Consider the following 11756-nt stretch of genomic DNA (forward strand, 5'->3'; position numbering starts at 1 on the left):
TCTCAATAAAACTGGAAGAAAAGAGAAAGTAAGACACAGACCCCTGTCTTACAAGTACATGTGACAAGTATTAACAGAAGTTTGGACCGTTGTCAGGGGAGTACAGGAGTGAAATGTGCTCAAGAGTATCAAAAAGACAACAAAATATCATTCCACCATTTGTTTCTCTCAAGCTAAAAGAGGCAGGATCCAAAAATTTGCTCAACACAGAGTGGAAACTTCTTGTCTCCAAAGTGAAAAAACAAAAATTATCCCAGTGGACAGACTACCCATAAAGAGTATTATTTTTCTCATATAAAGAATATATTTAAGAAATAAATATCTTCTTACGTTGATACCTGACAATTTTAACAATAACTGAAAATATTTACCAAGCGCTTACTATGCATCTGGCATGTAAGTGCTTCTGATACATCAACTCATTTAATTGTCACAATTTCTCTAAGACGAGAAAAGACAGAGAGATAAACTTGCCTAAGGACACAGGACTAGTAAGTAGAGTTTTCCCTCTGGAGACTATGCTCTTTCATAAATATACTCTTTCTCCTCCCTGGAAATTCTGATCACTGTGGAATTAAAAAATGGCTACCTGAGAGGATGATGTATTTCTATAGTAATTTCTACATTGCTTTTGCTGCTGACAAAGATTCTCACTAGATTAAATAGATGATGTTTCTCTACATACACACCCAACATGCTTCCTCTCACCCAAACATTTAAAAATAGGAAGGTTGAGTTCTAAGCTCCTTTACAGGGAATTAACAGGGAATTTTCTTGAGAGTTATTGCCTTTAAAGAGGCTTAATTCTCTGGGTGATCCTAGAGGTCAGGGGGTTGATGTTGTTTCTTTGGAGAGATAAGACTAGAGGAAAGAGGGATACCTTTCTTAAAACTCATACAGATTTAGATTTTCTTAAGTTTCTGCAAGTGTTGGAAGGTCATGTTCCTTGTTCATTGTGCATGGCATGGTAACTACAGGATGGCCATGGAGTCTTGACTCTAAGCACTGTTACCTTAAGCACATTGATAGAATCTCTCTGGTGTGACATGTGATCGCTTGGAAGACTAATCTGAGAGGCATTTCAGTGCCTGCCAAATGTGGAAGGTCAGGATCCATGAAAACATTTAGCAGGTTTGATGTCAATGATGACAGTCACCAAGGCTTACAGCAGTCAATCCTAATTTATAGGCAACTCAAAGTGCCTAGAATAGGAACTTGGAGAGTGGGAGGTCACCCACATTCCTCCATCTATTCTAATGAGTGAGGGCTCAGAGTCAAAATTACTGAGATTTATAAAAATTATGTAAGGTGAGATTTCATGGACCTGAGCATGTGGATGATATCCATTTCACCATACTGTGATATATGTGACTCTTAGAGTAATTTCTCCATAGGACTGCAAAGACATAAAAAGCAACACACAGTGATTCAAAAAGAATTGAACTTGCAAACATTTAGTACTTGATAGATAGTTTTTATATGAATATGTAATAAAAACAAATTTATACAGGAACTTTCATGTTTATTTCCAATAATCTTACAGATGCTCCCTTTGTGTCCCTCATGTCAAAGGTTCCACATCAGTGTTGTTGCTGATTCATCCTAGAGCATACATCTCCACTGAAGGTAGAAGTGAAGCCACAGTGTTACGTCTTTCCTCAAGACCACAAGGAGATGTAAACCCAAGGTTGTTCATGAATCCCCACAAGAAGTCAGGTAGTCTAGAACATTTTAAAAGTCTTCCATTCTGTTTGAATCACCCTGTTTTTGTACTTATATTCTCTGACAATATGTCAAAGGTGATGATTTAAACTTTTTTGGAGAACATCCATGTTATCAATAACAATAAGAATTTATCTAAACTTCATGCAGTCAACACACTTACATTACACCACAGGTGTGCCACGTGTTAATCAAAGGTCTCCAGAGGAGAGGAAAATAATGTTTCACAATGTTACTGTGATTAAAAGCAGAGTATCTGGAGTTACCTTGCCTGGGTTCTTAGATATGTCCCCAATATAACAAGATCACAAATTAGTAAACTGGGGAAGCATTAAACCATATTAAAATATTTATGTATATGAGGGAAAGAGTATATTTGTGAATGTGTGTGTATGTAGTATCTTCCATACACTTGATCATTTAAATTTAGGTATGCACTGTGACATTGAGACAATAAAAACATATGCCATACTTTTTTCATTGCTTGCAATCTGGTATGATCATGATTGTAGTATAAACAAATTTCAGAATTTTATAATGTAATTATGGCACAGGTTTAAGGCATTTGTGTTTATTTCTATCATTCTTTTCAAGGATAATGTATTGCCATGTAATTAATCCTTTATAGGAATTTTTTTAAATTAAAAGTAAAAAAAAAAGAAAATATGCACTATTTGAGAAAAGTAGCCTAAAGAAATGTTTATTAATATTATTAGGTGTTATGGGAATTAATATCCTTATAACTTGGAATATCTATGAGACTTTCATTTTCTCCCCTTAGGGAAATAAACAATTTGGATTCACTCCAAATATCTCAAAACTATCATGAGATTCACACACAACACATATAGCTTAAGCACAAAATAATATTGTATCCTAATGTATTTCACGAACGTCAGAGTTTCAGAGTTTGCAATGAAAGCTCTTTGCTTGGATGTCTGTATGTGTGATGTAATGTACGCTTTTATATAATGACACTCATTTAGCAAATATTTTGTTTATTCTTTCATTAAAATCAACTGTGCCATGGTCTTTCTAGATTAGTTCCTCTATAAACATCCTCAATCACAACCTGATATATGTAAACCGTGAGTTAATGAAGAATCAAACACAGGCATGTAGTTTTTCGGTTGGACCTCATTTCTCACAAGTAAAGATACATGTAAGGAGAACAGTGGTGAATTGAATTTTATTATAAATGCAGAAAGAAAAATTGCTATTTTTGAAATCTCTGTGGTTAAGTCATTTTGTAATACAAATAAATCCCATTGGAAAATTTGATAATTAAAATTTCATATTTGGATTTCATTAAAATGGTATTTTAAAAAGCAGTGGTTAGTTTTATAAAATTTATAAAACTTTATATATTTATAAACTTATTTTCTTGTCTTTATAAGATTGGAAATTCACAAAATGTTTTGTGTGAATTTTTTTGTAATAGTGATTGCCTAACAAAACAAAAACAGATAACATTTACCACGATGGTGGCGGCAGGGTAAAACCTAGATTTTCTGAAGTCCTCGAGGAATCTGTATTTTAGACAATTGTATTCTGTAGAAATGATCAAGTAGCTCTTTAAGTATCTGAATATTTAAAACACCATTTTAGGTGCAAATATTTATAAGTTATATTCTTTCCAACCCACATAAGCTGTTTGTTTTAAACAAGGATACATGGTGTATGAGAGAAGCATTGATCCAGATTCAGAGAACCAGGATCCTAGTTTCAGGTCTGCCACTGATAACCTATGTGACTTTGGGTAAGTTATATTTCTTTGGGATTTAGTTTTATTATTTGTCCATAAGGAAGCTAGACTAGATGATCTCAATATGAAGCATACTTTTTAGAAAGTGCTTTATAAACTCTTAAGCACTTTACAAATGTTTGTTTTTGTTATTATTAGTATTAATATTGTTATTATTTAAGAAGAGGTTCAACTCTAACATTTAATGTAATCTTTTTAGGATGACTGAAGGTCATATTATAAACTTCAGTTATTTTACTGTATACATTTGCTTCTTTCAGAGGTATTGAAATTTGTAGGATTGCCTGTACCTACACTAAAATTGTCCCATGGATTTCTTTTCTTTTTTTTTAACATACGTAGTGGATTTATTATTTATTTATTTTTTTATTCAAACAGAAAGTCACAAAAATTATAATCATAATCATCAGTTCACTCAGTCCCATGTAATTAATTTTATTTCATCTTGATCTTTTGTTAGCCCTTTTATGAATTCATCAGTTTTCCATTAGAGTTCTGAAAATGCTTATTCATTCAGTTTAGCAGTATAGTCATGTACCAGAAACCTGCGCTTGTCAGTCTTTTCCATGACTTTCTTGAAGATGAAACCCTTTTATAGGAACATTTTTGCAAAAGCATCAGAGTACAAACAGAACTGTCTGTAAATGTCAAAAGATTTAAAAATGACCACAGTTAAAGATTTGATGAAAGTTCAAAATAATGCAATTGACAAGGAAATTTAGTTATTTCTGAGATATACATTTTAAAATAATCACTAGAATTATGACTTATAACATGATACCAGAACATATAAGATTTTTAGGAATTTCATGTAATGTCTGAAATATATATATTAACATATTTCCATACAAATAACCCAAAGAAAGTTTAGTATTAGTTGTTTTTTGTTTTTAAATTTTATTTATTTATTTTTTTATACAGCAGGTTCTTATTAGTCATCAATTTTATACACATCAGTGTATACATGTCAATCCCAATCACCCAATTCAGCACACCACCCATGCCCCAGCTTTCCCCCTTGGTGTCCATACATTTTTTCTCTACATCTGTGTCTCAATTTCTGCCCTGCAATCCGGTTCATCTGTACCATATTTTAGGTTCCACATACATGCGTTAATATACGATATTTGTTTTTCTCTTTCTGACTTGCTTCACTCTGTATGACAGTCTCTAGATCCAACCACGTCTCAACAAATGACCCAGTTTCATTCCTTTTTATGGTTGAGTAATATTCCATTGTATATATGTACCACAACTTCTTTATCCATTCATCTGTCAATGGACATTTAGGTTGTTTCTACGATCTGGCTATTGTAAACAGTGCTGCAATGACCATTGGGGTGCATGCATCTTTTTGAATTATGGTTTTCTCTGGGTATATGCCCAGTAGTGGGATTGCTGGATCATATGGTAATTCTATTTTTAGTTTTTTAAGGAATCTCCATACTGTTCTCCATAGTGGCTGTATCAATTTACATTCCCACCAGCAATGCAAGAGGATTCCCTTTTCTCCACACCCTCTCCAGCATTTGTTGTTTGTAGATTTTCTGATGATACCCATTCTAACTGGTGTGAGGTGATACCTCATTGTAGTTTTGATTTGCATTTCTCTAGTGATTAGTGATGTTGAACAGCTTTTCATGTGATTCTTGTCCATCTTTATGGCTTCTTTGGAGAAATGTCTATTTAGATCTTCTGCCCATTTTTGGATTGGGTTGTTTGTTTCTTTAATATTGAGCTGCATGAGCTGTTTATATATTTTAGAGATTAATGCTTTGTCCGTTGATTCATTTGCAAATATTTTCTCCCATTCTGAGGGCTGTCTTTTCATCTTGTTTATGGTTTCCTTTGCTGTGCAAAAGCTTTGAAGTTTCATTAGGTCCCATTTGTTTATTTTTGTTTTTATTTCCATTACTCTAGGAGGTGGATTAAAAAAGATCTTGCTGTGGTTTATGTCAAAGAGTGTTCTTCCTATGTTTTCCTCTAAGAGTTTTATAGTGTCCGGTCTTACATTTAGGTCTTTAATTGATTTAGAGTTTATTTTTGTGAATGGTGTTAGGGAGTGTTCTAATATCATTCTTTTATATGTAGCTGTCCAGTTTTCCCAGCACCACTTATTGAAGAGACTGTCTTTTCTCCATATCCTTGCCTCCTATGTCATAGATAAGTTGACCATAGGTACATGGGTTTATCTCTGGGCTTTCTGTCTTGTTTCATTGATCTATGTTTCTGTTCTTGTGCCAGTACCATATTGTCTTGATTACTGTAGCTTTGTAGTATAGTCTGAAGTCAGGGAGTCTGATTCGTCTAGCTCCTTTTTTTCCCTCAAGACTACTTTGGTTATTCGGGGTCTTTTTTGTCTCCATACAAATTTTAAATTTTTTTGTTCTAGTTCTGTAAAATTGCCATTGGTAATTTGATAGGATTGCATTGAGTCCGTAGATTGCTTTGGGTACTATAGTCATTTTCACAATATTGATTCTTCCAATTCAAGAACATGGTATATCTCTCCACCTGCTGGTATCATCTTTAATTTCTTTCATCAGTGTCTTATAGTTTTCTACATACACATCTTTTGTTACCCTAGGTAGGTTTATTCCTCCATATTTTATTCTTTTTTTTGCAATGGTAAATGGGAGTGTTTCCTTAATTTCTTTTTCAGATTTGTCATCATTAGTGCATAGGAATGCAAGAGATTTCTGTGCATTAATTTTGTATCCAGCAACTTTACTAAATTCATTGATTAGCTCTAGTAGTTTTCTGGTGGCATTTTTAGGATTCTCTATGTATAGTATCATGTCATCTGCAAACAGTGACAGTTTTACATCTTCTTTTCCAATTTGTATTACTTTTATTTCTTTTTCTTCTCTATTGCCATGGCTAGGACTTCCAAATCTATGTTGAATAATAGTGGTGAGAGTGGACATCTATGTCTTGTTCATGACCTTAGATGAAATTCTTTCAGTTTTTCACCATTGAGAATGATGTTTGCTGGGTTTTTGTCATATATGGCCTTTATTATGTTGAGGTAAGTTCCCTCTATGCCCACTTTCTGGAGAGTTTTTATCATAAATTGGTGTTGAATTTTGTGAAAAGCTTTTTCTGCATCTATTGAGATGATCATATGGTTTTTAAACTTCAATTTCTAAATATGGCATATCACATTGATTTATTTGCCTATACTGAAGACTCCTTGCATACCTGGGATAGATCCCAATTGATCATGGTGTATGATCCTTTTACTGTGTTGTTGGATTCTGTTTGCTAGTATTTTGTTGAGGATTTTTGCATCTGTATTCATCAGTAATATTGGTCTGTAATTTTTTTTTGTAATATCTTTGTCTGGTTTTGGTATCAGGGTGATTTTTACATTGTAGAATCAGTTTGGATTTGTTACTTCCTCTGCAAATTTTTGGAAGAGTTGAGAATGATATGTATTAACTCTTCTCCAAATATTTGATAGAATTCACCTGTGAATCCATCAGGTCCTGGACTTTTGTTTTTTGGAATATTTTAAATCACAGTTTCAATTTCATTACTTGTGATTGGTCTGTTCATATTTTCTATTTCTTCCTGGTTCAGTCTTGTAAGGTTATACCTTTCTAAGAATTTGTCCATTTCTTCCAGGTTGTCCATTTTATTGGCATAGAGTTGCTTGTAGTAGTCTCTTAGGATGCTTTGTACTTCTGCAGTGTCTGTTGTAACTTCTCCTTTTTCATTTCTAATTTTATTGATTTGAGTCCTCTCTGTCTTTTTCTTGATGAGTCTGGCTAATGGTTTATCAATTTTGTTTATCTTCTCAAAGAATCAGCTTTTACTTTTATTGATCTCTGCTATTGTTTTCTTTGTTTCTATTTCATTTATTTCTGGTCTCACTTTTATGATTTCTTTCCTTCTGCTAACTTTGGGTTTTGTTTATTCTTCTTTCTCTAGTTATTTTAGGTGTAATGTTAGATTGTTTATTTGAGATTTTTCTTGTTTCTTGAGGTAGGCTTTATAGCTATAAACTTCCCTCTTAGAACTGCTTTTGCTGCATGCCAAATGTTTTGGATCATTGTGTTTTCATTGTCATTTGTCTCTAGGTATTTTTTGTTGCCTCTTTGATTTCTTCAGTGATCTCTTGTTTATTTAGTAACGTATTGTTTAGCCTCCATGTGGTTGTGGTTTTTTCGTTTTTTTCCCTGTAATTCATTTCTAATTTCATAGTGTTGTGTTCAGAAAAGATGGTTGACATGATTTCAATCTTATTAAATTTACTGAGGGTTGATTTGTGACCCAAGATGTGATCTATCATGGAGAATGTTCCATGCACACTTGAGAAGGTATTGTAATCTACTGTTTTTGGATGCAATGTCCTATAAATATCAATTAAATCTATCTGGTCTATTGTGTCATTTAAAGTTTCTGTTTCCTTAATTATTTTCATTTTGGATGATCTGTCCACTGGTGTAAGTGAGGTATTAAAGTCCCCCACTATTATTGTGTTACTGTCGATTTCCTCTTTTATAGCTGTTAGCAGTTGCCTTATGTATTGAGGTGCTGCTATGTTGGGTGCATATATATTTATAACTGTTATATTTTCTTCTTGAACTGATCCCTTGATCATTGTATAGTGTCCTTCCTTTTCTCTGGTAACGTTCTTTATTTTAAAGTCTATTTTATCTGATATGAGTATTGCTACTCCAGCTTTCTTTTGATTTCCATTTGCATGGAATATCTTTTTCCATCCCTCACTTTCAGTCTGTATGTGTCCCTACATCTGATGTGGGTCTCTTGTACATAGCATATATATGGGTCTTGTTTTTGTATCCATTCAGCAAGCCTGTGTTTTCTGTTTGGAGCATTTAATCCATTCACATTTAAGGTAATTATTGATGTGTATGTTCTTATGACCATTTTCTTAATTGTTTTGGGTTTGTTTTTGTAGGTCCTTTACTTGTCTTGTGTTTCCCACTTAGAGAAGTTCCTTTAGCATTTGTTGTAGAGCTGGTTTGATGGTGCTGAATTCTCTTACCTTTTGCTTGTCTGTAAAGCTTTTCATTTCTCCATCGAATCTGAATGAGATCTTGCCAGGTAGAGTATTCTTGGTTGTAGGTTCTTCCCTTTCATCGCCTTAAGTATATCATGCCACTCCCTTCTGGCTTGTAGAATTTCTGCTGAGAAATCAGCTGTTAACCTTATGGGAGTTCCCTTGTATGTTATTTTTCATTTTTCCCTTGCTGCTTTCAATAATTTTTCTTTGTCTTTAATTTTTGCCAATTTTATTACTATGTGTCTCACCATATTTCCCCTTAGGTTTATCCTGTATGGGACTCGCTGTGCTTCCTGGACTTAGGTGGCTATTTCCTTTCCAATGTTAGAGACGTTTTCGACTATAATCTCTTCAGATATTTTCTCTGGTACTTTCTCTCTTCTCCTTCTGGGATCCCTATATTGCGAATGTTGTTGCATTTAATGTTGTCCCAGAAGTCTCTTAGGCTGTCTTCATTTCTTTTCATTCTTTTTTCTTTATTCTGTTCCATAGCAATGAATTCCACCATTCTGTCTTCCAGGTCACTTATCCGTTCTTCTGCCTCAGTTATTCTGCTATTGATTCCTTCTAGTGTAGTTTTCATTTCAGTTATTGTATTGTTCATTTCTATTTGTTCTTTAATTCTTCTAGGTCTTTGTTAAACATTTCTTGCATCTTCTCTATCTTTGCCTCCATTGTTTTTCTGAGGTCCTGTATCATCTTCACTATCATTATTCTGAATTCTTTTTTCTGGAAGGTTGCCTATCTCCACTTCATTTAGTTGTTTTTCTGGGGTTTTATTTTATTCCTTCATCTGGTACATAGCCCTCTGTCTTTTCATCTTGTCTATCTTTCACAGGCTGCAGGAGTGTAGTTCTTCTTGCTTCTGCTGTCTGCCCTCTGGTGGATGAGGCTATCTAAGAGGCTTGAGTAAGCTTTCTGATGGGAGGGTTGGTGGTGGGTAGAGCTGACTGTTGCTCTGGTAGGAAGAGCTCTGTAAAACTTTAGTCTGGTTGACTGCTGATGAGTGGGGTTCGGTTCCCTCACTGTTGATTGTTTGGCCTGAGGCAACCCAACACTGGGGGCTACCTGGGCTCTTTGTTGGGGCTAATGACAGACTCTGGGAGGGCTCACACCAAGGAATAGTTCCCGGAACTTCTGCTGCCATTGTCCTTTTCCCCATGGTGAAACAGAGCCACCCCCCACCTCTGCAGGAGACCCTCCAACAATAGCAGGTAGGTCTGGTTCAGTCTCCCCTGGTCTCACTACTCCTTCCTCCATGTCCCGATGTGCACACTACTTTGTGTGTGCCCTCCAAGAGTGGAGTCTCTGTTTCCCCCAGTCCTGTCGAAGTCCTGCAATCAAATTCTACTAGGCTTCAACGTCTGATTCTCTAGGAATTCCTCTTCCCATTGCCAGACTGCCAGATTGGGCATCCTGACGTGGGTCTCATAACCTTCACTTTAGTGGGTGGACTTCTGTGGTATAAGTGTTCTCCAGTCTGTGAGTCACCCACCCAGCAGTTATGGGATTTTATTTTACTGTGATTGCGACCTCCTACCAACTCACTGTGGCTTCTGCTTTGTCTTTGGATGTGCAATATCTTTTTTGGTGAGTTCCAGTGTCTTCCTGCCAATGATTGTCCAGCAGCTAGCTGTGATTCTGGTGTTCTCACAAGAGGAAGTGAGAGCATGTCCTTGTACTCCACCATCTTGGTTGCTCCAGATTTATTGCCCATGGATTTTTAAGTGCTTCTTTCTCCACCTTTTCAGGTGATCCATTCTTATTTCTTTCCATTGTCAGTGTTTCTATTTAATGAAATCCCTATCATTTCAATTAGTTCTTTCTAATCTTTTGTAGCTTTGAAAACACACCAATCATGCTAGTTTTAACAGAGTTTAAGGTTAAATTTAACAAACATGAGTGAAATCCTGCTTATTTAATTTTATTTGGAGAGGGTGTGTGTGTGGAAAAGGGAAAAAAATCTCCTATGGCACAAAGTATATGGGTTTCAGTTGATGAATTTTATGGCATTTCTTTGGGGTATGCAGACCTATTTTGCTTCCTTCTTGGCTCTGTCAGCTGCGTTTGGATAACTGAGGTCGCCAGATATTTGTGTTCTGGATTACCAAGGTGTGACTAGTTGTTTATGACACCTAAAATTTCTTGGACCATAAATATTGCCAGCTTAAAATTTATACATATATTTTTATATAATATATAAGATATATATACATACATATGTATATATGTAACTGCATATATAATTAAATATCCAAACAACATTATTGTTTCATTAAGAAAAAAATATATGTAAAACTGCTTTATTGCACTTCAGGAGGTTATTTTCCATTTCCTATAATGCTTTTTTCTTTAAATTTATTTTTATTTATTTATTTAGGCTGTGCAGAGTCTTAGTTGTGTCAGTCCTGGATCTTCATTGTGGCATGTGGGATCTTTTAGTTGTGGCATGTGGGCTCTCAGATTTGGCATGTGGACTTCTTAGTTGTGGTATGCATGCAGGATATAATTCCCCCACCAGGGATAGAACCTGGGCCTTCTGCATTGGGAAGCCGGCATCTTACCCATTGGACCATGAGAGAAGTCCCCTCTTATAATGCTTTTAAGAAAGCATCTGCTCACTCTGGGCTTTGCTCCCTTCCTCTTTAAGAGTGCTTGATAGAAATTCCCTTATGTATTTGAAGTCTTATTTGAGATACATTAATACTTTATTTGAAGTTGGTCTATTGTTATCATATGTAATGAATATTATCCAAAAGATTTGGAGATGCACAGAAAACAGAATGACTTACCAACTCTCTTGAAGTTATCATAATTCTCCAGGAAACTCCAATTTATTCTTACTTCTAGAGGACAGGATATATGCAGTTACCTTTATCCAGTATTTATGGAGTCAGGCAAATAGCCCACCCCATCCCTATATTTCCTGTTCCCAAAAATACTGTAATGCAGGAGTTCAAAAAATGGAAAGCATGAGTCTATAGCTGTAAATGATTGATAATAATTAGGTTCTAGTAGTACTTCTGCTCTTTCTTAACTGTGTGATATTGAGCAAGATGTTTTACCACTCTGAAGTTGTTTCTTCATCTTCAATATCGTGTTAATAATCTTTACTCCTTCTGCTTTGCAAGACTCTTGCAAAGATTCAATAAAAAATATAAACAAAAATTATTTTTAAGCTATAATGATTATTTAAACATAAGGCCACAGAGAGAGGTAGTATTAAGAAAGGAATCA

The sequence above is a fragment of the Grampus griseus genome, assembly GCF_964374135.1.
Source record: "Grampus griseus genome assembly, chromosome: X".
Taxonomy (NCBI): Eukaryota; Metazoa; Chordata; class Mammalia; order Artiodactyla; family Delphinidae; genus Grampus; species Grampus griseus.